The 27,794-nt window shown below is 43.3% G+C and overlaps 1 protein-coding gene across 2 annotated transcripts in view; it reads left to right on the forward strand.

Moving 5' to 3' along the window:
- Positions 1-27,794, forward strand: part of MPV17 (mitochondrial inner membrane protein MPV17) — a 128,841-nt gene that overhangs the window by 11,752 nt on the left and 89,295 nt on the right. The gene's annotated exons all lie outside the window — the stretch shown is intronic.

Raw genomic sequence — 27,794 nt, forward strand, 5'->3', positions numbered from 1 at the left:
GCTGGGTTAGATACATGGCTCAGTGTCACTAGTAGGTGCAGCTGTGCTGGGTTAGATACATGGCTCGGTGTCACTAGTAGGTGCGGCTGTGCTGGGTTAGATACATGGCTCGGTGTCACTAGTAGGTGCCGCTGTGCTGGGTTAGATGCGTGGCTCGGTGTCACTAGTAGGTGCTGCTGTGCTGGGTTAGATACATGGCTCGGTGTCACTAGTAGGTGCGGCTGTGCTGGGTTAGATATATGGCTCGGTGTCACTAGTAGGTGCTGCTGTGCTGGGTTAGATACATAGCTCGGTGTCACTAGTAGGTGCGACTGTGCTGGGTTAGATACATGGCTCGGTGTCACTAGTAGGTGCGGCTGTGCTGGGTTAGATACATGGCTCGGTGTCACTAGTAGGTGCGGATGTGCTGGGTTAGATACATGGCTCGGTGTCACTAGTAGGTACGGCTGTGCTGGGTTAGTTACATGGCTCGGTGTCACTAGTAGGTGCGGCTGTGCTGGGTTAGATACATGGCTCGGTGTCACTAGTAGGTGCTGCTGTGCTGGGTTAGATACATGGCTCGGTGTCACTAGTAGGTGCGGCTGTGCTGGGTTAGATACATGGCTCGGTGTCACTAGTAGGTGCCGCTGTGCTGGGTTAGATACATGGCTCGGTGTCACTAGTAGGTGCGGCTGTGCTGGGTTAGATACATGGCTCGGTGTCACTAGTAGGTGCGGCTGTGCTGGGTTAGATACATGGCTCGGTGTCACTAGTAGGTGCCGCTGTGCTGGGTTAGATACATGGCTCGGTGTCACTAGTAGGTGCCGCTGTGCTGGGTTAAATACTTGGCTCGGTGTCACTAGTAGGTGCCGCTGTGCTGGGTTAGATACATGGCTCGGTGTCACTAGTAGGTGCCGCTGTGCTGGGTTAGATACATGGCTCGGTGTCATTAGTAGGTGCCGCGGTGCTGGGTTAGATACGTGGCTCGGTGTCACTAGTAGGTGCTGCTGTGCTGGGTTAGATACGTGGCTCGGTGTCACTAGTAGGTGCTGCTGTGCTGGGTTAGATACATGGCTCCAGCTCGGTGTCACTAGTAGGTGCGGCTGTGCTCGGTTAGATATGGCTCGTGTCAATAGTAGGTGCCGCTGTGCTGGGTTAGATGCATGGCTCGGTGTCACTAGTAGGTGCCGCTGTGCTGGGTTAGATATGGCTCGTGTCACTAGTAGGTGCTGCTGTGCTGGGTTAGATACATGGCTCCTGCTCGGTGTCACTAGTAGGTGCGGCTGTGCTGGGTTAGATATGGCTCGTGTCACTAGTAGGTGCCGCTGTGCTGGGTTAGATACATGGCTCGGTGTCACTAGTAGGTGCGGCTGTGCTGGGTTAGATACATGGCTCGGTGTCACTATCAAGTGCGCCTGTGATGGGTTAGATACATGGCTCGGTGTCACTAGTAGGTGCGGCTGTGCTGGGTTAGATACATGGCTCGGTGTCACTAGTAGGTGCGGCTGTGCTGGGTTAGATACATGGCTCGGTGTCACTAGTAGGTGCCGCTCTGCTGGGTTAGATACATGGCTCGGTGTCACTAGTAGTTGCCGCTCTGCTGGGTTATATACATGGCTCGGTGTCACTAGTAGTTGCTGCTGTGCTGGGTTAGATACATGGCTCGGTGTCACTAGTAGGTGCTGCTGTGCTGGGTTAGATACATGGCTCGGTGTCACTAGTAGGTGCCGCTGTGCTGGGTTAGATACATGGCTTTGGCTCGGTGTCACTAGTAGGTGCGGCTTTGCTAGGTTAGATATGGCTCGGTGTCACTAGTAGGTGCGGCTGTGCTGGGCTAGATACATGGCTCGGTGTCACTAGTAGGTGCTGCTGTGCTGGGTTAGATACATGGCTCGGTGTCACTAGTAGGTGCTGCTGTGCTGGGTTAGATACATGGCTCGGTGTCACTAGTAGGTGCTGCTGTGCTGGGATAGATACATGGCTCGGTGTCACTAGTAGGTGCCGCTGTGCTGGGTTAGATACATGGCTCCGGCTCGGTGTCACTAGTAGGTGCGGCTGTGCTGGGTTAGATACATGGCTCCGGCTCGGTGTCACTAGTAGGTGCGGCTGTGCTGGGTTAGATATGGCTCGTGTCACTAGTAGGTGCTGCTGTGCTGGGTTAGATGCATGTCTCCGGCTTGGTGTCACTAGTAGGTGCGGCTGTGCTGGGTTAGATACATGGCTCCGGCTCGGTGTCACTAGTAGGTGCGGCTGTGCTGGGTTAGATACATGGCTCGGTGTCACTAGTAGTTGCTGCTGTGCTGGGTTAGATACATGGCTCGGTGTCACTAGTAGTTGCTGCTGTGCTGGGTTAGATATATGGCTCGGTGTCACTAGTAGGTGCCGCTGTGCTGGGTTAGATACATGGCTCCGGCTCGGTGTCACTAGTAGGTGCGGCTGTGCTGGGTTAGATGCATGTCTCCGGCTTGGTGTCACTAGTAGGTGCGGCTGTGCTGGGTTAGATATGGCTCGGTGTCACTAGTAGGTGCCGCGGTGCTGGGTTAGATACATGGCTCGGTGTCACTAGTAGGTGCTGCTGTGCTGGGTTAGATACATGGCTCCAGCTTGGTGTCACTAGTAGGTGCGGCTGTGCTGGGTTAGATATGGCTCGTGTCAATAGTAGGTGCTGCTGTGCTGGGTTAGATACATGGCTCGGTGTCACTAGTAGGTGCCGCTGTGCTGGGTTAGATACATGGCTCGGTGTCACTAGTAGTTGCTGCTGTGCTGGGTTAGACGCGTGGCTCGGTGTCACTAGTAGGTGTCGCTGTGCTGGGTTAGATACATGGCTCCTGCTCGGTGTCACTAGTAGGTGCGGCTGTGCTGGGTTAGATACATGGCTCGGTGTCACTAGTAGGTGCTGCTGTGCTGGGTTAGATACATGGCTCGGTGTCACTAGTAGGTGCCGCTGTGTTGGGTTAGATACATGGCTCGGTGTCACTAGTAGGTGCCGCTGTGCTGGGTTAGATACATGGCTCGGTGTCACTAGTAGTTGCTGCTGTGCTGGGTTAGATACATGGCTCGTGTCACTAGTAGGTGCCGCTGTGCTGGGTTAGATACATGGCTTGGTGTCACTAGTAGGTGCCGCTGTGCTGGGTTAGATACATGGCTTGGTGTCACTAGTAGGTGCCGCTGTGCTGGGTTAGATATATGGCTCGGTGTCACTAGTAGGTGCTGCTGTGCTGGGTTAGATGCATGGCTCCGGCTTGGTGTCACTAGTATGTGCTGCTGTGCTGGGTTAGATGCATGGCTCGGTGTCACTAGTAGTTGCTGCTGTGCTGGGTTAGATACATGGCTCGGTGTCACTAGTAGGTGCGGCTGTGCTGGGTTAGATACATGGCTCGGTGTCACTAGTAGGTGCGGCTGTGCTGGGTTAGATACATGGCTCGGTGTCACTAGTAGGTGCTGCTGTTCTGGGTTAGATACATGGCTCAGTGTCACTAGTAGGTGCGGCTGTGCTGGGTTAGATACATGGCTCAGTGTCACTAGTAGGTGCTGCTGTGCTGGGTTAGATACATGGCTCGGTGTCACTAGTAGGTGCGGCTGTGCTGGGTTAGATACATGGCTCGGTGTAACTAGTAGGTGCGGCTGTGCTGGATTAGATACATGGCTCAGTGTCACTAGTAGGTGCGGCTGTGCTGGGTTAGATACATGGCTCGGTGTCACTAGTAGGTGCCGCTGTGCTGGGTTAGATACATGGCTCGGTGTCACTAGTAGGTGCTGCTGTGCTGGGTTAGATACATAGCTCGGTGTCACTAGTAGTTGCTGCTGTGCTGGGTTAGATACATGGCTCAGTGTCACTAGTAGGTGCCGCTGTGCTGGGTTAGATACATGGCTTGGTGTCACTAGTAGGTGCTGCTGTGCTGGGTTAGATACATGGCTCCGGCTCGGTGTCACTAGTAGGTGCTGCTGTGCTGGGTTAGATACATGTCTTGGTGTCACTAGTAGGTGCTGCTGTGCTGGGTTAGATACATGGCCGGGTGTCACTAATAGGTGCCGCTGTGCTGGGTTAGTTACATGGCTCGGTGTCACTAGTAGGTGCGGCTGTGCTGGGTTAGATACGTGGCTCAGTGTCACTATTAGGTGCGGCTGTGCTGGGTTAGATACATGGCTCGGTGTCACTAGTAGGTGCGGCTGTGCTGGGTTAGATAAATGGCTCGGTGTCACTAGCAGGTGCCGCTGTGCTGGGTTAGATACATGGCTCGGTGTCACTAGTAGGTGCCGCTGTGCTGGGTTAGATACATGGCTCGGTGTCACTAGTAGGTGCCGCGGTGCTGGGTTAGATACATGGCTCAGTGTCACTAGTAGGTGCTGCTGTGCTGGGTTAGATGCGTGGCTCGGTGTCACTAGTAGTTGCTGCTGTGCTGGTTTAGATACATGGCTCGGTGTCACTAGTAGGTGCTGCTGTGCTGGGTTAGATACATGGCTTTGTGTCACTAGTAGGTGCTGCTGTGCTGGGTTAGATGCGTGGCTCGGTGTCACTAGTAGGTGCTGCTGTGCTGGGTTAGATACATGGCTCCAGCTCGGTGTCACTAGTAGGTGCGGCTGTGCTGGATTAGATATGGCTCGTGTCAATAGTAGGTGCCGCTGTGCTGGGTTAGATACATGGCTCTGTGTCACTAGTAGGTGCCGCTGTGCTGGGTTAGATACATGGCTCGGTGTCACTAGTAGGTGCTGCTGTGCTGGGTTAGATACATGGCTCGGTGTCACTAGTAGGTGCTGCTGTGCTGGGTTAGATACATGGCTCGGTGTCACTAGTAGGTGCTGCTGTGCTGGGTTAGATACGTGGCTCAGTGTCACTATTAGGTGCGGCTGTGCTGGGTTAGATACATGGCTCGGTGTCACTAGTAGGTGCGGCTGTGCTGGGTTAGATGCGTGGCTCGGTGTCACTAGTAGTTGCTGCTGTGCTGGGTTAGATACATGGCTCGGTGTCACTAGTAGGTGCTGTTGTGCTGGGTTAGATACATGGCTCTGTGTCACTAGTAGGTGCCGCTGTGCTGGGTTAGATACATGGCTCGGTGTCACTAGTAGGTGCTGCTGTGCTGGGTTAGATACATGGCTCCAGCTCGGTGTCACTAGTAGGTGCGGCTGTGCTGGGTTAGATACGTGGCTCGGTGTCACTAGTAGGTGCGGCTGTGCTGGGTTAGATACATGGCTCGGTGTCACTAGTAGGTGCCGCTGTGCTGGGTTAGATACATGGCTCGGTGTCACTAGTAGGTGCCGCTGTGCTGGGTTAGATACATGGCTCGGTGTCACTAGTAGGTGCCGCGGTGCTGGGTTAGATACATGGCTCGGTGTCACTAGTAGGTGCTGCTGTGCTGGGTTAGATGCGTGGCTCGGTGTCACTAGTAGGTGCGGCTATGCTGGGTTAGATAAATGGCTCGGTGTCACTAGCAGGTGCCGCTGTGCTGGGTTAGATACATGGCTCGGTGTCACTAGCAGGTGCCGCTGTGCTGGGTTAGATACATGGCTCGGTGTCACTAGCAGGTGCCGCTGTGCTGGGTTAGATACATGGCTCGGTGTCACTAGTAGGTGCCGCTGTGCTGGGTTAGATACATGGCTCGGTGTCACTAGTAGGTGCCGCTGTGCTGGGTTAGATACATGGCTCGGTGTCACTAGTAGGTGCCGCTGTGCTGGGTTAGATACATGGCTCGGTGTCACTAGTAGGTGCGGCTGTGCTGGGTTAGATACATGGCTCGGTGTCACTAGTAGGTGCGGCTGTGCTGGGTTAGATACATGGCTCGGTGTCACTAGTAGGTGCGGCTGTGCTGGGCTAGATACATAGCTCGGTGTCACTAGTAGGTGCTGCTGTGCTGGGTTAGATACATGGCTCGGTGTCACTAGTAGGTGCGGCTGTGCTGGGTTAGATGCGTGGCTCGGTGTCACTAGTAGTTGCTGCTGTGCTGGGTTAGATACATGGCTCGGTGTCACTAGCAGGTGCCGCTGTGCTGGGTTAGATACATGGCTCGTGTCACTAGTAGGTGCCGCTGTGCTGGGTTAGATACATGGCTCGGTGTCACTAGTAGGTGCCGCTGTGCTGGGTTAGATACATGGCTCGGTGTCACTAGTAGGTGCCGCTGTGCTGGGTTAGATACATTGCTTGGTGTCACTAGTAGGTGCGGCTGTGCTGGGTTAGATACGTGGCTCAGTGTCACTAGTAGGTGCTGCTGTGCTGGGTTAGATACATGGCTTGGTGTCACTAGTAGGTGCCGCTGTGCTGGGTTAGATAAATGGCTCGGTGTCACTAGTAGGTGCCGCTGTGCTGGGTTAGATACATGGCTCGGTGTCACTAGTAGGTGCCGCTGTGCTGGGATAGATACATGGCTCGGTGTCACTAGTAGGTGCTGCTGTGCTGGGTTAGATACATGGCTCGGTGTCACTAGTAGGTGCCGCTGTGCTGGGATAGATACATGGCTCGGTGTCACTAGTAGGTGCTGCTGTGCTGGGTTAGATACATGGCTCGGTGTCACTAGTAGGTGCTGCTGTGCTGGGTTAGATACATGGCTCGGTGTCACTAGTAGTTGCGGCTGTGCTGGGTTAGATACATGGCTCGGTGTCACTAGTAGGTGCGGCTGTGCTGGGTTAGATACATGGCTCGGTGTCACTAGTAGGTGCGGCTGTGCTGGGTTAGACGTGTGGCTTGGTGTTGGCCCAAGGCAAAACATGCTGTGATCTGAGATTTCAGCGCAGAAAGAGTAGGACACATGCAGGAACTTTTGCTTTCCATTGCTGCTCCACATCAGGCTGTTTGCTTCAAACAACGCTATGCTCTGGATGCACTGTGTATTCCTAACACCTTGCAGCCAGAGTGAACAATGAGATACGGAGCATTCCCCTAGTCTATCCTGGTCTGCAATGTAAGATGTTCTTTTAAGCAGTGCACCCTTTTTTTTTTCTTTCTTTCAATTAAAGGGACACTGAACCCAAATTTTTTTCATTAGTGATACAGATAAAGCAGCAATTTTAAGCAACTTTCTAATTTACTCCTATTATTATTTTTTGGTTCAGGACCCTAGACAGCATTTGTTTATTGGTCGGTTAAATTAATCCACCAGTCGGCAAGAACAACCCAGGTTGTTCACCAAAAATGGGCTGGCATCTAAACTTACATTCTTGCTTTTCAAATAAAGATACCAAGAGAATGAAGAACATTTGATAATAGAAGTAAACTAGAAAGTTGCTTAAACATTGCTGCTCTATCTGAATCACAAAAGAAAAAACTGTAACTAGTGATAATCCTGCTGTAGTGATATCACAGGTGTGTGTTATTGGTACACGGCTGTAACTAGTGATGATCCTGCTGTAGTGATATCACAGGTGTGTGTTATTGGTACACGGCTGTAACTAGTGATGATCCTGCTGTAGTGATATCACAGGTGTGTGTTATTGTTACACGGCTGTAACTAGTGATAATCCTGCTGTAGTGATATCACAGGTGTGTGTTATTGGTACACGGCTGTAACTAGTGATAATCCTGCTGTAGTGATAATATCACAGGTGTGTGTTATTGTTACACGGCTGTAACTAGTGATATTCCTGCTGTAGTGATATCACAGGTGTGTGTTATTGTTACACGGCTGTAACTAGTGATATTCCTGCTGTAGTGATATCACAGGTGTGTGTTATTGTTACACGGCTGTAACTAGTGATAATCCTACTGTAGTGATAATGTCACAGGTGTGTGTTATTGTTACACAGCTGTAACTAGTGATAATCCTGCTGTAGAGATATCACAGGTGTGTGTTATTGTTACACGGCTGTAACTAGTGATAATCCTGCTTTAGTGATATCACAGGTGTGTGTTATTGTTACACGGCTGTAACTAGTGATGATCCTGCTGTAGTGATAATATCACAGGTGTGTGTTATTGTTACACGGCTGTAACTAGTGATGATCCTGCTGTAGTGATAATATCACAGGTGTGTGTTATTGTTACACGGCTGTAACTAGTGATAATCCTGCTGTAGTAATAATATCACAGGTGTGTGTTATTGTTACACGGCTGTAACTAGTGATAATCCTGCTTTAGTGATATCACAGGTGTGTGTTATTGTTACACGGCTGTAACTAGTGATGATCCTGCTGTAGTGATAATATCACAGGTGTGTGTTATTGTTACACGGCTGTAACTAGTGATGATCCTGCTGTAGTGATAATATCACAGGTGTTTGTTATTGTTACACAGCTGTAACTAGTGATAATCCTGCTGTAGTGATATCACAGGTTTGTGTTATTGTTACACAGCTGTAACTAGTGATGATCCTGCTGTAGTGATAATATCACAGGTGTGTGTTATTGTTACACAGCTGTAACTAGTGATGATTCTGCTGTAGTGATAATATCACAGGTGTGTGTTATTGTTACACTGCTGTAACTAGTGATGATCCTGCTGTAGTGATAATATCACAGGTGTTTGTTATTGTTACACAGCTGTAACTAGTGATAATCCTGCTGTAGTGATATCACAGGTGTGTGTTATTGTTACACGGCTGCAACTAGTGTTGATCCTGCTGTAGTGATATCACAGGTGTGTGTTATTGTTACACGGCTGTAACTAGTGATAATCCTGCTGTAGTGATAATATCACAGGTGTGTGTTATTGTTACACGGCTGTAACTAGTGATAATCCTGCTGTAGTGATAATATCACAGGTGTGTGTTATTGTTACACGGCTGTAACTAGTGATAATCCTGCTGTAGTGATAATATCACAGGTGTGTGTTATTGTTACACGGCTGTAACTAGTGATGATCCTGCTGTAGTGATATCGCAGGTGTGTGTTATTGTTACACGGCTGCAACTAGTGTTGATCCTGCTGTAGTGATATCACAGGTGTGTGTTACTGTTATACGGCTGTAACTAATGATAATCCTGCTGTAGTGATAATATCACAGGTGTGTGTTATTGTTACACGGCTGTAACTAGTGATGATCCTGCTGTAGTGATATCACAGATGTGTGTTATTGTTACACGGCTGTAACTAGTGATAATCCTGCTGTAGTGATATCACAGGTGTGTGTTATTGTTACACGGCTGTAACTAGTGATGATCCTGCTGTAGTGATATCACAGGTGTGTGTTATTGTTACACGGCTGTAACTAGTGATAATCCTGCTGTAGTGATAATATCACAGGTGTGTGTTATTGTTACACGGCTGTAACTAGTGATAATCCGGCTGTAGTGATAATATCACAGGTGTGTGTTATTGTTACACGGCTGTAACTAGTGATGATCCTGCTGTAGAGATATCACAGGTGTGTGTTATTGTTACATGGCTGTAACTAGTGATTATCCTGCTGTAGTGATAATATCACAGGTGTGTGTTATTGTTACACGGTTGTAACTAGTGATGATCCTGCTGTAGTGATATCAAAGGTTTGTGTTATTGTTACATGACTGTAACTAGTGGTGATCCTGCTGTAGTTATAATATCACACGTGTGTGTTATTGTTACACGGCTGTAACTAGTGGTGATCCTGCTGTAGTTATAATATCACAGGTGTGTGTTATTGTTACACTGCTGTAAGTAGTGATGATCCTGCTGTAGAGATATCACAGGTGTGTGTTATTGTTACACAATTAACTAGTGATAATCCTGCTGTAGTGATATCACAGGTGTGTGTTATTGTTACACGGCTGTAACTAGTGATAATCCTGCTGTAGTGATATCACAGGTGTGTGTTATTGTTACACGGCTGTAACTAGTGATAATCCTGCTGTAGTGATATCACAGGTGTGTGTTGTTGTTACACTGCTGTAAGTAGTGATGATCCTGCTGTAGAGATATCACAGGTGTGTGTTATTGTTACACAATTAACTAGTGATAATCCTGCTGTAGTGATATCACAGGTGTGTGTTATTGTTACACGGCTGTAACTAGTGATAATCCTGCTGTAGTGATATCACAGGTTTGTGTTATTGGTACACGGCTGTAACTAGTGATAATCCTGCTGTAGTGATATCACAGGTGTGTGTTATTGTTACACGGCTGTAACTAGTGATAATCCTGCTGTAGTGATATCACAGGTGTGTGTTATTGTTACACGGCTGTAACTAGTGATGATCCTGCTGTAGTGATAATATCACAGGTGTGTGTTATTGTTACACGGCTGTAACTAGAGATAATCCTGCTCTAGTGATAATATCACAGGTGTGTTATTGTTACACGGCTGTAACTAGTGATAATCCTGCTGTAGTGATATCACAGGTGTGTGTTATTGTTACACGGTTGTAACTAGTGATGATCCTGCTGTAGTGATATCACAGGTGTGTGTTATTGTTACACGGCTGCAACTAGTGTTGATCCTGCTGTAGTGATATCACAGGTGTGTGTTACTGTTATACGGCTGTAACTAATGATAATCCTGCTGTAGTGATAATATCACAGGTGTGTGTTATTGTTACACGGCTGTAACTAGTGATAATCCTGCTGTAGTGATATCACAGGTGTGTGTTATTGTTACACGGCTGTAACTAGTGATAATCCTGCTGTAGTGATATCACAGGTGTGTGTTATTGTTACACGGCTGTAACTAGAAATAATCCTGCTGTAGTGATAATATCACAGGTGTGTGTTATTGTTACACGGCTGTAACTAGTGATGATCCTGCTGTAGTGATATCGCAGGTGTGTGTTATTGTTACACGGCTGCAACTAGTGTTGATCCTGCTGTAGTGATATCACAGGTGTGTGTTACTGTTATACAGCTGTAACTAATGATAATCCTGCTGTAGTGATAATATCACAGGTGTGTGTTATTGTTACGCGGCTGTAACTAGTGATGATCCTGCTGTAGTGATATCACAGATGTGTGTTATTGTTACACGGCTGTAACTAGTGATAATCCTGCTGTAGTGATAATATCACAGGTGTGTGTTATTGTTACACGGCTGTAACTAGTGATGATCCTGCTGTAGTGATAATATCATAGGTGTGTGGTGTTGTTACACGGCTGTAACTAGTGATAATCCTGCTGTAGTGATGATCCTGCTGTAGTGATATCACAGGTTTGTGTTATTGTTACACGGCTGTAACTTGTGATAATCCTGCTGTAGTGATATCACAGGTGTGTGTTATTGTTACATGGCTGTAACTAGTGATAATCCTGCTGTAGAGATAACACAGGTGTGTGTTATTGTTACACAACTAGTGATAATCCTGCTGTAGTGATATCATAGGTGTGTGTTATTGTTACACGGCTGTAACTAGTGATGATCCTGCTGTAGTGATAATATCCCAGGTGTGTGTTATTGTTACACGGCTGTAACTAGTGATAATCCTGCTGTAGTGATAATATCACAGGTTTGTGTTATTGTTACACGACTGTAACTAGTTGTGATCCTGCTGTAGTTGTAATATCACAGGTGTGTGTTGTTGTTACACTGCTGTAACTAGTGATGATCCTGCTGTAGAGATATCACAGTTGTGTGTTATTGTTACACAATTAACTAGTGATAATCCTGCTGTAGTGATATCACAGGTTTGTGTTATTGTTACACGGCTGTAACTAGTGATGATCCTGCTGTAGTGATATCACAGGTTTGTGTTATTGTTACTTTGCTGTAACTAATGATAATCCTGCTGTAGTGATAATATCACAGGTGTGTTATTGTTATATGTCTGTAACTAGTGGTGATCCTGCTGTAGTTATAATGTCACAGGTGTGTGTTATTGTTACACGGCTGTAACTAGTGATGATCCTGCTGTAGTGATATCACAGGTGTGTGTTATTGTTACACGGCTGTAACTAGTGATGATCCTGCTGTAGTGATCATATCACAGGTGTGTGTTATTGTTACACGGCTGTAACTAGTGATAATCCGGCTGTAGTGATATCACAGGTGTGTGTTAATGTTACACTGCTGTAGCTAGTGATAATCTGGCTGTAGTGATAATATCACAGGTGTGTGTTATTGTTACACAAGTAACTAGTGATGATCCGGCTGTAGTGATATCACAGGTGTGTGTTATTGTTACACGGCTGTAACTAGTGATGATCCTGCTGTAGTGATAATATCACAGGTTTGTGTTATTGTTACATGGCTGTAACTAGTGATAATCCTGCTGTAGTGATATTACAGGTGTGTGCTATTGTTACACGGCTGTAACTAGTGATGATCCTGCTGTAGTGATAATATCACAGGTGTGTGTTATTGTTACACGGCTGTAACTAGTGATAATCCTGCTGTAGTGATAATATCACAGGTGTGTGGTGTTGTTACACGGCTGTAACTAGTGATAATCCTGCTGTAGTGATATCACAGGTGTGTGTTACTGTTACACGGCTGTAACTTGTGATAATCCTGCTGTAGTGATATCACAGGTGTGTTTTTGTTACACGGCTGTAACTAGTGATAATCCTGCTGTAGTGATATCACAGGTGTGTGTTATTGTTACACGGCTGTAACTAGTGATAATATCACAGGTTTGTGTTATTGTTACATGGCTGTAACTAGTGATGATGCTGCTGTAGTGATGATATCACAGGTGTGTGTTATTGTTACACAGGCTAACTAGTGATGATCCTGCTGTAGTGATATCACAGTGTGTGTGTTATTGGTACACGGCTGTAACTAGTGATGATCCTGCTGTAGTGATAATATCACAGGTTTGTGTTATTGTTACACGGCTGTAACTAGTGATAATCCTGCTGTAGTGATATATCACAGGTGTGTGTTATTGTTACACGGCTGTAACTAGTGATAATCCTGCTGTAGTGATATATCACAGGTGTGTGTTATTGTTACACGGCTGTAACTAGTGATATTCCTGCTGTAGTGATATCACAGGTGTGTGTTATTGTTACACGGCTGTAACTAGTGATATTCCTGCTGTAGTGATATCACAGGTGTGTGGTGTTGTTACACGGCTGTAACTAGTGATAATCCTACTGTAGTGATAATGTCACAGGTGTGTGTTATTGTTACACAGCTGTAACTAGTGATAATCCTGCTGTAGAGATATCACAGGTGTGTGTTATTGTTACACGGCTGTAACTAGTGATAATCCTGCTTTAGTGATATCACAGGTGTGTGTTATTGTTACACGGCTGTAACTAGTGATGATCCTGCTGTAGTGATAATATCACAGGTGTGTGTTATTGTTACACGGCTGTAACTAGTGATGATCCTGCTGTAGTGATATATCACAGGTGTGTGTTATTGTTACACGGCTGTAACTAGTGATAATCCTGCTGTAGTAATAATATCACAGGTGTGTGTTATTGTTACACGGCTGTAACTAGTGATAATCCTGCTTTAGTGATATCACAGGTGTGTGTTATTGTTACACGGCTGTAACTAGTGATGATCCTGCTGTAGTGATAATATCACAGGTGTGTGTTATTGTTACACGGCTGTAACTAGTGATGATCCTGCTGTAGTGATAATATCACAGGTGTTTGTTATTGTTACACAGCTGTAACTAGTGATAATCCTGCTGTAGTGATATCACAGGTTTGTGTTATTGTTACACAGCTGTAACTAGTGATGATCCTGCTGTAGTGATAATATCACAGGTGTGTGTTATTGTTACACAGCTGTAACTAGTGATGATTCTGCTGTAGTGATAATATCACAGGTGTGTGTTATTGTTACACTGCTGTAACTAGTGATGATCCTGCTGTAGTGATAATATCACAGGTGTTTGTTATTGTTACACAGCTGTAACTAGTGATAATCCTGCTGTAGTGATATCACAGGTGTGTGTTATTGTTACACGGCTGCAACTAGTGTTGATCCTGCTGTAGTGATATCACAGGTGTGTGTTATTGTTACACGGCTGTAACTAGTGATAATCCTGCTGTAGTGATAATATCACAGGTGTGTGTTATTGTTACACGGCTGTAACTAGTGATAATCCTGCTGTAGTGATAATATCACAGGTGTGTGTTATTGTTACACGGCTGTAACTAGTGATAATCCTGCTGTAGTGATAATATCACAGGTGTGTGTTATTGTTACACGGCTGTAACTAGTGATGATCCTGCTGTAGTGATATCGCAGGTGTGTGTTATTGTTACACGGCTGCAACTAGTGTTGATCCTGCTGTAGTGATATCACAGGTGTGTGTTACTGTTATACGGCTGTAACTAATGATAATCCTGCTGTAGTGATAATATCACAGGTGTGTGTTATTGTTACACGGCTGTAACTAGTGATGATCCTGCTGTAGTGATATCACAGATGTGTGTTATTGTTACACGGCTGTAACTAGTGATAATCCTGCTGTAGTGATATCACAGGTGTGTGTTATTGTTACACGGCTGTAACTAGTGATGATCCTGCTGTAGTGATATCACAGGTGTGTGTTATTGTTACACGGCTGTAACTAGTGATAATCCTGCTGTAGTGATAATATCACAGGTGTGTGTTATTGTTACACGGCTGTAACTAGTGATAATCCGGCTGTAGTGATAATATCACAGGTGTGTGTTATTGTTACACGGCTGTAACTAGTGATGATCCTGCTGTAGAGATATCACAGGTGTGTGTTATTGTTACATGGCTGTAACTAGTGATTATCCTGCTGTAGTGATAATATCACAGGTGTGTGTTATTGTTACACGGTTGTAACTAGTGATGATCCTGCTGTAGTGATATCAAAGGTTTGTGTTATTGTTACATGACTGTAACTAGTGGTGATCCTGCTGTAGTTATAATATCACACGTGTGTGTTATTGTTACACGGCTGTAACTAGTGGTGATCCTGCTGTAGTTATAATATCACAGGTGTGTGTTATTGTTACACTGCTGTAAGTAGTGATGATCCTGCTGTAGAGATATCACAGGTGTGTGTTATTGTTACACAATTAACTAGTGATAATCCTGCTGTAGTGATATCACAGGTGTGTGTTATTGTTACACGGCTGTAACTAGTGATAATCCTGCTGTAGTGATATCACAGGTGTGTGTTATTGTTACACGGCTGTAACTAGTGATAATCCTGCTGTAGTGATATCACAGGTGTGTGTTGTTGTTACACTGCTGTAAGTAGTGATGATCCTGCTGTAGAGATATCACAGGTGTGTGTTATTGTTACACAATTAACTAGTGATAATCCTGCTGTAGTGATATCACAGGTGTGTGTTATTGTTACACGGCTGTAACTAGTGATAATCCTGCTGTAGTGATATCACAGGTTTGTGTTATTGGTACACGGCTGTAACTAGTGATAATCCTGCTGTAGTGATATCACAGGTGTGTGTTATTGTTACACGGCTGTAACTAGTGATAATCCTGCTGTAGTGATATCACAGGTGTGTGTTATTGTTACACGGCTGTAACTAGTGATGATCCTGCTGTAGTGATAATATCACAGGTGTGTGTTATTGTTACACGGCTGTAACTAGAGATAATCCTGCTCTAGTGATAATATCACAGGTGTGTTATTGTTACACGGCTGTAACTAGTGATAATCCTGCTGTAGTGATATCACAGGTGTGTGTTATTGTTACACGGTTGTAACTAGTGATGATCCTGCTGTAGTGATATCACAGGTGTGTGTTATTGTTACACGGCTGCAACTAGTGTTGATCCTGCTGTAGTGATATCACAGGTGTGTGTTACTGTTATACGGCTGTAACTAATGATAATCCTGCTGTAGTGATAATATCACAGGTGTGTGTTATTGTTACACGGCTGTAACTAGTGATAATCCTGCTGTAGTGATATCACAGGTGTGTGTTATTGTTACACGGCTGTAACTAGTGATAATCCTGCTGTAGTGATATCACAGGTGTGTGTTATTGTTACACGGCTGTAACTAGAAATAATCCTGCTGTAGTGATAATATCACAGGTGTGTGTTATTGTTACACGGCTGTAACTAGTGATGATCCTGCTGTAGTGATATCGCAGGTGTGTGTTATTGTTACACGGCTGCAACTAGTGTTGATCCTGCTGTAGTGATATCACAGGTGTGTGTTACTGTTATACAGCTGTAACTAATGATAATCCTGCTGTAGTGATAATATCACAGGTGTGTGTTATTGTTACGCGGCTGTAACTAGTGATGATCCTGCTGTAGTGATATCACAGATGTGTGTTATTGTTACACGGCTTGTAACTAGTGATAATCCTGCTGTAGTGATAATATCACAGGTGTGTGTTATTGTTACACGGCTGTAACTAGTGATGATCCTGCTGTAGTGATAATATCATAGGTGTGTGGTGTTGTTACACGGCTGTAACTAGTGATAATCCTGCTGTAGTGATGATCCTGCTGTAGTGATATCACAGGTTTGTGTTATTGTTACACGGCTGTAACTTGTGATAATCCTGCTGTAGTGATATCACAGGTGTGTGTTATTGTTACATGGCTGTAACTAGTGATAATCCTGCTGTAGAGATAACACAGGTGTGTGTTATTGTTACACAACTAGTGATAATCCTGCTGTAGTGATATCATAGGTGTGTGTTATTGTTACACGGCTGTAACTAGTGATGATCCTGCTGTAGTGATAATATCCCAGGTGTGTGTTATTGTTACACGGCTGTAACTAGTGATAATCCTGCTGTAGTGATAATATCACAGGTTTGTGTTATTGTTACACGACTGTAACTAGTTGTGATCCTGCTGTAGTTGTAATATCACAGGTGTGTGTTGTTGTTACACTGCTGTAACTAGTGATGATCCTGCTGTAGAGATATCACAGTTGTGTGTTATTGTTACACAATTAACTAGTGATAATCCTGCTGTAGTGATATCACAGGTTTGTGTTATTGTTACACGGCTGTAACTAGTGATGATCCTGCTGTAGTGATATCACAGGTTTGTGTTATTGTTACTTTGCTGTAACTAATGATAATCCTGCTGTAGTGATAATATCACAGGTGTGTTATTGTTATATGTCTGTAACTAGTGGTGATCCTGCTGTAGTTATAATGTCACAGGTGTGTGTTATTGTTACACGGCTGTAACTAGTGATGATCCTGCTGTAGTGATATCACAGGTGTGTGTTATTGTTACACGGCTGTAACTAGTGATGATCCTGCTGTAGTGATCATATCACAGGTGTGTGTTATTGTTACACGGCTGTAACTAGTGATAATCCGGCTGTAGTGATATCACAGGTGTGTGTTAATGTTACACTGCTGTAGCTAGTGATAATCTGGCTGTAGTGATAATATCACAGGTGTGTGTTATTGTTACACAAGTAACTAGTGATGATCCGGCTGTAGTGATATCACAGGTGTGTGTTATTGTTACACGGCTGTAACTAGTGATGATCCTGCTGTAGTGATAATATCACAGGTTTGTGTTATTGTTACATGGCTGTAACTAGTGATAATCCTGCTGTAGTGATATTACAGGTGTGTGCTATTGTTACACGGCTGTAACTAGTGATGATCCTGCTGTAGTGATAATATCACAGGTGTGTGTTATTGTTACACGGCTGTAACTAGTGATAATCCTGCTGTAGTGATAATATCACAGGTGTGTGGTGTTGTTACACGGCTGTAACTAGTGATAATCCTGCTGTAGTGATATCACAGGTGTGTGTTACTGTTACACGGCTGTAACTTGTGATAATCCTGCTGTAGTGATATCACAGGTGTGTTTTTGTTACACGGCTGTAACTAGTGATAATCCTGCTGTAGTGATATCACAGGTGTGTGTTATTGTTACACGGCTGTAACTAGTGATAATATCACAGGTTTGTGTTATTGTTACATGGCTGTAACTAGTGATGATGCTGCTGTAGTGATGATATCACAGGTGTGTGTTATTGTTACACAACTAACTAGTGATGATCCTGCTGTAGTGATATCATGTGTGTGTGTGTTATTGTTACACGGCTGTAACTAGTGATAATCCTGCTGTAGTGATAATATCACAGGTTTGTGTTATTGTTACACGGCTGTAACTAGTGATAATCCTACTGTAGTTATAATATCACAGGTGTGTGTTTTTGTTACACGGCTGTAACTAGTGATAATCCTGCTGTAGTGATATCACAGGTGTGTGTTATTGTTACACGGCTGTAACTAGTGATGATCCTGCTGTAGTGATATTACAGGTTTGTGTTATTGTTACACGGCTGTAACTAGTGATGATCCTGCTGTAGTGATATCACAGGTGTGTGGTGTTGTTACATGGCTGTAACTAGTGATAATCCTGCTGTAGTGATGATCCTGCTGTAGTGATATCACAGGTTTGTGTTATTGTTCCACGGCTGTAACTAGTGATAATCCTGCTGTAGTGATATCACAGGTGTGTGTTATTGTTACACGGCTGTAACTAGTGATAATATCACAGGTTTGTGTTATTGTTACATGGCTGTAACTAGTGATGATGCTGCTGTAGTGATGATATCACAGGTGTGTGTTATTGTTACACAACTAACTAGTGATGATCCTGCTGTAGTGATATCATGTGTGTGTGTGTTATTGTTACACGGCTGTAACTAGTGATAATCCTGCTGTAGTGATAATATCACAGGTTTGTGTTATTGTTACACGGTTGTAACTAGTGATAATCCTGCTGTAGTGATAATATCACAGGTGTGTGTTATTGTTACACGGCTGTAACTAGTGATGATCCTGCTGTAGTGATATCACAGGTGTGTGTTATTGTTACACGGCTGTAACTAGTGATAATCCTTCTGTAGTGATAATATCACAGGTGTGTGTTATTGTTACACGGCTGTAACTAGTGATGATCCTGCTGTAGTGATATTACAGGTTTGTGTTATTGTTACACGGCTGTAACTAGTGATGATCCTGCTGTAGTGATATCACAGGTGTGTGGTGTTGTTACATGGCTGTAACTAGTGATAATCCTGCTGTAGTGATGATCCTGCTGTAGTGATATCACAGGTTTGTGTTATTGTTCCACGGCTGTAACTAGTGATAATCCTGCTGTAGTGATATCACAGGTGTGTGTTATTGTTACACGGCTGTAACTAGTGATAATCCTGCTGTAGTGATAATATCACAGGTGTGTGGTGGTGTTACACGGCTGTAACTAGTGATAATCCTGCTGTAGTGATATCATAGGTGTGTGTTATTGTTACACGACTGTAACTAGTGAAGATCCTGCTGTAGTGATAATATCACAGGTGTGTGTTATTGTTACACGGCTGTAACTAGTGATAATCCTGCTGTAGTGATAATATCACAGGTGTGTGTTATTGTTACACGGCTGTAACTAGTGATGATCCTGCTGTAGTGATATCACAGGTTTGTGTTATTGTTACACGACTGTAACTAGTTGTGATCCTGCTGTAGTTGTAATATCACAGGTGTGTGTTGTTGTTACACTGCTGTAACTAGTGATGATCCTGCTGTAGAGATATCACAGTTGTTTGTTATTGTTACACAATTAACTAGTGATAATCTTGCTGTAGTGATATCACAGGTGTGTGTTGTTACACGGCTGTAACTAGTGATGATCCTGCTGTAGAGATATCACAGATGTGTGTTATTGTTACACAAACAACTAGTGATAATCCTGCTGTAGTGATAATATCACAGGTGTGTGTTGTTACACGGCTGTAACTAGTGATGATCCTGCTGTAGAGATATCATAGGTGTGTGTTATTGTTACACGGCTGTAACTAGTGATGATCCTGCTGTAGTGATTTCACAGGTTTGTGTTATTGTTACACTGCTGTAACTAATGATAATCCTGCTGTAGTGATAATATCACAGGTGTGTTATTGTTATATGTCTGTAACTAGTGGTGATCCTGCTGTAGTTATATCACAGGTGTGTGTTATTGTTACACGGCTGTAACTAGTGATGATCCTGCTGTAGTGATAATATCACAGGTGTGTGTTATTGTTACACGGCTGTAACTAGTGATAATCCGGCTGTAGTGATATCACAGGTGTGTGTTATTGTTACACTGCTGTAGCTAGTGATAATCTGGCGGTATTGATAACACCACAGGTGTGTGCTATTGTTACACAAGTAACTAGTGATAATCCTGCTGTAGTGATATCACAGGTGTGTGTTATTGTTACACGGCTGTAACTAGTGATGATTCTGCTGTAGTGATATCACAGGTTTGTGTTATTGTTACACGGCTGTAACTTGTGATAATCCTGCTGTAGTGATATCACAGGTTTGTGTTATTGTTACACGGCTGTAACTAGTGATAATCCTGCTGTAGTGATATCACAGGTGTGTGTTATTGTTACACGGCTGTAACTAGTGATGATCCTGCTGTAGTGATAATATCACAGGTGTGTGTTATTGTTACACGGCTGTAACTAGTGATGATCCTGCTGTAGTGATAATATCACAGGTGTGTGGTGTTGTTACACGGCTGTAACTAGTGATAATCCTGCTGTAGTGATATCACAGGTGTGTGTTATTGTTACACGGCTGTAACTAGTGATGATCCTGCTGTAGTGATAATATCACAGGTGTGTGTTATTGTTACACGGCTGTAACTAGTGATGATCCTGCTGTAGTGATAATATCACAGGTGTGTGGTGTTGTTACACGGCTGTAACTAATGATAATCCTGCTGTAGTGATAATATCACAGGTGTGTGTTATTGTTACACGGCTGTAACTAGTGATAATCCTGCTGTAGTGATATCACAGGTGTGTGTTATTGTTACACGGCTGTAACTAGTGATAATCCTGCTGTAGTGATATCACAGGTGTGTGTTATTGTTACACGGCTGTAACTAGTGATAATCCTGCTGTAGTGATAATATCACAGGTGTGTGTGTTATTGTTACACGGCTGTAACTAGTGATGATCCTGCTGTAGTGATATCACAGGTGTGTGTTATTGTTACACGGCTGCAACTAGTGTTGATCCTGCTGTAGTGATATCACAGGTGTGTGTTACTGTTACACGGCTGTAACTAGTGATGATCCTGCTGTAGTGATATCACAGGTGTGTGTTATTGTTACACGGCTGTAACTAGTGATAATCCTGCTGTAGTGATGATATCACAGGTGTGTGTTATTGTTACACGGCTGTAACTAGTGATAATCCTGCTGTAGTGATGATATCACAGGTGTGTGTTACACGGCTGTAACTAGTGATATTCCTGCTGTAGTGATATCACAGGTGTGTGTTATTGTTACACTGCTGTAACTAGTGATAATCCTGCTGTAGTGATATCACAGGTGTGTGTTATTGTTACACGGCTGTAACTAGTGATAATCCTGCTGTAGTGATGATATCACAGGTGTGTGTTGTTACACAGCTGTAACTAGTGATAATCCTGCTGTAGTGATATCACAGGTGTGTGTTATTGTTACACTGCTGTAACTAGTGATAATCCTGCTGTAGTGATGATATTACAGGTGTGTGTTATTGTTACACGGCTGTAACTAGTGATAATCCTGCTGTAGTGATGATATCACAGGTGTGTGTTATTGTTACACAGCTGTAACTAGTGATAATCCCGCTGTAGTGATATCACAGGTTTGTGTTATTGTTACACAGCTGTAACTAGTGATAATCCTGCTGTAGTGATATCACAGGTGTGTGTTATTGTTACACGGCTGTAACTAGTGATAATCCTGCTGTAGTGATATCATGTGTGTGTGTGTTATTGTTACACAGCTGTAACTAGTGATATTCCTGCTGTAGTGATATTACAGGTGTGTGTTATTGTTATACTGCTGTAACTAGTGATAATCCTGCTGTAGTGATATCACAGGTGTGTGTTATTGTTATACGGCTGTAACTAGTGATAATCCTGCTGTAGTGATAATATCACAGGTGTGTGTTATTGTTACACGGCTGTAACTAGTGATAATCCTGCTGTAGTGATGATATCACAGGTGTGTGTTATTGTTATACGGCTGTAACTAGTGATAATCCTGCTGTAGTGATAATGTCACAAGTGTGTGTTATTGTTACACAACTGTAACTAGTGATGATCCTGCTGTAGTGATATCACAGGTGTGTGTTATTGTTACACGGCTGTAACTAGTGATAATCCTGCTGTAGTGATGATATCACAGGTGGGTGTTGTTACACAGCTGTAACTAGTGATAATCCTGCTGTAGTGATTTCACAGGTGTGTGTTATTGTTACACGGCTGTAACTAGTGGTAATCCTGCTGTAGTGATATCACAGGTGTGTGTTATTGTTACACAGCTGTAACTAGTGATAATCCTGCTGTAGTGATATCACAGGTGTGTGTTATTGTTACACGGCTGTAACTAGTGATGATCCTGCTGTAGTGATAATATCACAGGTTTGTGTTATTGTTACACGGCTGTAACTAGTGATGATTCTGCTGTATTGATATCACAGGTTTGTGTTATTGTTACACGGCTGTAACTTGTGATAATCCTGCTGTAGTGATATAACAGGTTTGTGTTATTGTTACACGGCTGTAACTAGTGATAATCCTGCTGTAGTGATATTACAGGTGTGTGTTATTGTTACACGGCTGTAACTAGTGATGATCCTGCTGTAGTGATAATATCACAGGTGTGTGGTGTTGTTACACGGCTGTAACTAGTGATAATCCTGCTGTAGTGATTTCACAGGTGTGTGTTATTGTTACACGGCTGTAACTAGTGATAATCCTGCTGTAGTGATATCACAGGTGTGTGTTATTGTTACATGGCTGTAACTAGTGATAATCCTGCTGTAGTGATATCACAGGTGTGTGTTATTGTTACACGGCTGTAACTAGTGATAATCCTGCTGTAGTGATATCACAGGTGTGTGTTATTGTTACACGGCTGTAACTAGTGATAATCCGGCTGTAGTGATAATATCACAGGTGTGTGTTATTGTTACACGGCTGTAACTAGTGATAATCCTGCTGTAGTGATAATATCACAGGTGTGTGTTATTGTTACACGGCTGTAACTAGTGATAATCCGGCTGTAGTGATAATATCACAGGTGTGTGTTATTGTTACACGGCTGTAACTAGTGATGATCCTGCTGTAGAGATATCATAGGTGTGTGTTATTGTTACATGGCTGTAACTAGTGATGATCCTGCTGTAGTGATAATATCACAGGTGTGTGTTATTGTTACATGGCTGTAACTAGTGATTATCCTGCTGTAGTGATAATATCACAGGTGTGTGTTATTGTTACACGGCTGTAACTAGTGATGATCCTGCTGTAGTGATATCACAGGTTTGTGTTATTGTTACACGACTGTAACTAGTGGTGATCCTGCTGTAGTTATAATATCTCACGTGTGTGTTATTGTTACACGGCTGTAACTAGTGGTGATCCTGCTGTAGTTATAATATCACAGGTGTGTGTTGTTGTTACACTGCTGTAAGTAGTGATGATCCTGCTGTAGAGATATCACAGGTGTGTGTTATTGTTACACAATTAACTAGTGATAATCCTGCTGTAGTGATATCACAGGTGTGTGTTATTGTTACACGGCTGTAACTAGTGATAATCCTGCTGTAGTGATATCACAGGTGTGTGTTATTGTTACACGGCTGTAACTAGTGATGATCCTGCTGTAGTGATAATATCACAGGTGTGTGTTATTGTTACACGGCTGTAACTAGAGATAATCCTGCTCTAGCGATAATATCACAGGTGTGTGTTATTGTTACACGGCTGTAACTAGTGATAATCCTGCTGTAGTGATATCACAGGTGTGTATTATTGTTACACGGCTGTAACTAGTGATGATCCTGCTGTAGTGATATCACAGGTGTGTGTTATTGTTACACGGCTGCAACTAGTGTTGATCCTGCTGTAGTGATATCACAGGTGTGTGTTATTGTTACACGGCTGTAACTAGTGATATTCCTGCTGTAGTGATATCACAGGTGTGTGTTATTGTTACACGGCTGTAACTAGTGATAATCCTGCTGTAGTGATAATATCACAGGTGTGTGTTATTGTTACACGGCTGTAACTAGTGATAATCCTGCTGTAGTGATAATATCACAGGTGTGTGTTATTGTTACACGGCTGTAACTAGTGATAATCCGGCTGTAGTGATAATATCACAGGTGTGTGTTATTGTTACACGGCTGTAACTAGTGATGATCCTGCTGTAGAGATATCACAGGTGTGTGTTATTGTTACATGGCTGTAACTAGTGATTATCCTGCTGTAGTGATAATATCACAGGTGTGTGTTATTGTTACACGGTTGTAACTAGTGATGATCCTGCTGTAGTGATATCAAAGGTTTGTGTTATTGTTACACGACTGTAACTAGTGGTGATCCTGCTGTAGTTATAATATCACACGTGTGTGTTATTGTTACACGGCTGTAACTAGTGGTGATCCTGCTGTAGTTATAATATCACAGGTGTGTGTTGTTGTTACACTGCTGTAAGTAGTGATGATCCTGCTGTAGAGATATCACAGGTGTGTGTTATTGTTACACAATTAACTAGTGATAATCCTGCTGTAGTGATATCACAGGTGTGTGTTATTGTTACACGGCTGTAACTAGTGATAATCCTGCTGTAGTGATATCACAGGTGTGTGTTATTGTTACACGGCTGTAACTAGTGATGATCCTGCTGTAGTGATAATATCACAGGTGTGTGTTATTGTTACACGGCTGTAACTAGAGATAATCCTGCTCTAGTGATAATATCACAGGTGTGTTATTGTTACACGGCTGTAACTAGTGATAATCCTGCTGTAGTGATATCACAGGTGTGTGTTATTGTTACACGGCTGTAACTAGTGATGATCCTGCTGTAGTGATATCACAGGTGTGTGTTATTGTTACACGGCTGCAACTAGTGTTGATCCTGCTGTAGTGATATCACAGGTGTGTGTTACTGTTATACGGCTGTAACTAATGATAATCCTGCTGTAGTGATAATATCACAGGTGTGTGTTATTGTTACACGGCTGTAACTAGTGATAATCCTGCTGTAGTGATATCACAGGTGTGTGTTATTGTTACACGGCTGTAACTAGTGATAATCCTGCTGTAGTGATATCACAGGTGTGTGTTATTGTTACACGGCTGTAACTAGAAATAATCCTGCTGTAGTGATAATATCACAGGTGTGTGTTATTGTTACACGGCTGTAACTAGTGATGATCCTGCTGTAGTGATATCGCAGGTGTGTGTTATTGTTACACGGCTGCAACTAGTGTTGATCCTGCTGTAGTGATATCACAGGTGTGTGTTACTGTTATACAGCTGTAACTAATGATAATCCTGCTGTAGTGATAATATCACAGGTGTGTGTTATTGTTACGCGGCTGTAACTAGTGATGATCCTGCTGTAGTGATATCACAGATGTGTGTTATTGTTACACGGCTGTAACTAGTGATAATCCTGCTGTAGTGATAATATCACAGGTGTGTGTTATTGTTACACGGCTGTAACTAGTGATGATCCTGCTGTAGTGGTGATATCACAGGTGTGTGTTACACGGCTGTAACTAGTGATATTCCTGCTGTAGTGATATCACAGGTGTGTGTTATTGTTACACTGCTGTAACTAGTGATAATCCTGCTGTAGTGATATCACAGGTGTGTGTTATTGTTACACGGCTGTAACTAGTGATAATCCTGCTGTAGTGATATCACAGGTGTGTGTTGTTACACAGCTGTAACTAGTGATAATCCTGCTGTAGTGATATCACAGGTGTGTGTTGTTACACTGCTGTAACTAGTGATAATCCTGCTGTAGTGATGATATCACAGGTGTGTGTTATTGTTACACGGCTGTAACTAGTGATAATCCTGCTGTAGTGATGATATCACAGGTGTGTGTTATTGTTACACGGCTGTAACTAGTGATAATCCTGCTGTAGTGATGATATCACAGGTGTGTGTTATTGTTACACAGCTGTAACTAGTGATAATCCTGCTGTAGTGATAATATCACAGGTGTGTGTTATTGTTACACGGCTGTAACTAGTGATAATCCTGCTGTAGTGATAATATCACAGGTGTGTGTTATTGTTACACGGCTGTAACTAGTGATAATCCCGCTGTAGTGATACCATGTGTGTGTGTTATTGTTACACAGCTGTAACTAGTGATATTCCTGCTGTAGTGATATTACAGGTGTGTGTTATTGTTATACTGCTGTAACTAGTGATAATCCTGCTGTAGTGATAATATCACAGGTTTGTGTTATTGTTACACAGCTGTAACTAGTGATAATCCTGCTGTAGTGATATCACAGGTGTGTGTTATTGTTACACGGCTGTAACTAGTGATAATCCTGCTGTAGTGATATCATGTGTGTGTGTTATTGTTACACAGCTGTAACTAGTGATATTCCTGCTGTAGTGATATTACAGGTGTGTGTTATTGTTATACTGCTGTAACTAGTGATAATCCTGCTGTAGTGATAATGTCACAAGTGTGTGTTATTGTTACACGACTGTAACTAGTGATGATCCTGCTGTAGTGATGATATCACAGGTGGGTGTTGTTACACAGCTGTAACTAGTGATAATCCTGCTGTAGTGATATCACAGGTGTGTGTTATTGTTACACGGCTGTAACTAGTGATAATCCTGCTGTAGTGATATCACAGGTGTGTGTTATTGTTACACGGCTGTAACTAGTGATGATCCTGCTGTAGTGATATCACAGGTGTGTGTTATTGTTACACGGCTGTAACTAGTGATAATCCTGCTGTAGTGATATCACAGGTGTGTGTTATTGTTACACGGCTGTAACTAGTGATAATCCTGCTGTAGTGATATCACAGGTGTGTGTTATTGTTACACGGCTGTAACTAGTGATAATCCTGCTGTAGTGATATCACAGGTGTGTGTTATTGTTACACGGCTGTAACTAGTGATAATCCTGCTGTAGTGATAATATCACAGGTTTGTGTTATTGTTACACGGCTGTAACTAGTGATAATCCTGCTGTAGTGATAATATCACAGGTTTGTGTTATTGTTACACGGCTGTAACTAGTGATAATCCTGCTGTAGTGATAATATCACAGGTGTTTGTTATTGTTACACAGCTGTAACTAGTGATAATCCTGCTGTAGTGATATCACAGGTGTGTGTTTTTACACGGCTGTAACTAGTGATAATCCTACTGTAGTGATAATGTCACAGGTGTGTGTTATTGTTACACAGCTGTAACTAGTGATAATCCTGCTGTAGTGATATCACAGGTGTGTGTTATTATTACACGGCTGTAACTAGTGATGATCCTGCTGTAGTGATAATATCACAGGTGTGTGTTATTTTTACACGGCTGTAACTAGTGATGATCCTGCTGTAGTGATAATATCACAGGTGTGTGTTATTGTTACACGGCTGTAACTAGTGATAAGCCTGCTGTAGTGATATCACAGGTGTGTGTTATTGTTACACAGCTGTAACTAGTGATAATCCTGATGTAGTGATATCACAGGTGTGTGTTATTGTTACACGGCTGTAACTAGTGATGATCCTGCTGTAGTGATAATATCACAGGTGTGTGTTATTGTTACACGGCTGTAACTAGAGATAATCCTGTTGTAGTGATAATATCACAGGTGTGTGTTATTGTTACACGGCTGTAACTAGTGATAATCCTGCTGTAGTGATATCACAGGTGTGTGTTATTGTTACACTGCTGTAACTAGTGATAATCCTGCTGTAGTGATATCACAGGTGTGTGTTATTGTTACACGGCTGTAACTAGTGATAATCCTGCTGTAGTGATATCACAGGTGTGTGTTATTGTTACACAGCTGTAACTAGTGATAATCCTGCTGTAGAGATATTACAGGTGTGTGTTATTGTTACACAGCTGTAACTAGTGATAATCCTGCTGTAGTGATATCACAGGTGTGTGTTATTGTTACACAGCTGTAACTAGTGATGATCCTGCTGTAGTGATATCACAGGTGTGTGTTATTGTTACATGGCTGTAACT

This window comes from Bombina bombina, chromosome 4 (assembly GCF_027579735.1).
Source record: "Bombina bombina isolate aBomBom1 chromosome 4, aBomBom1.pri, whole genome shotgun sequence".
Classification (NCBI taxonomy): domain Eukaryota; kingdom Metazoa; phylum Chordata; class Amphibia; order Anura; family Bombinatoridae; genus Bombina; species Bombina bombina.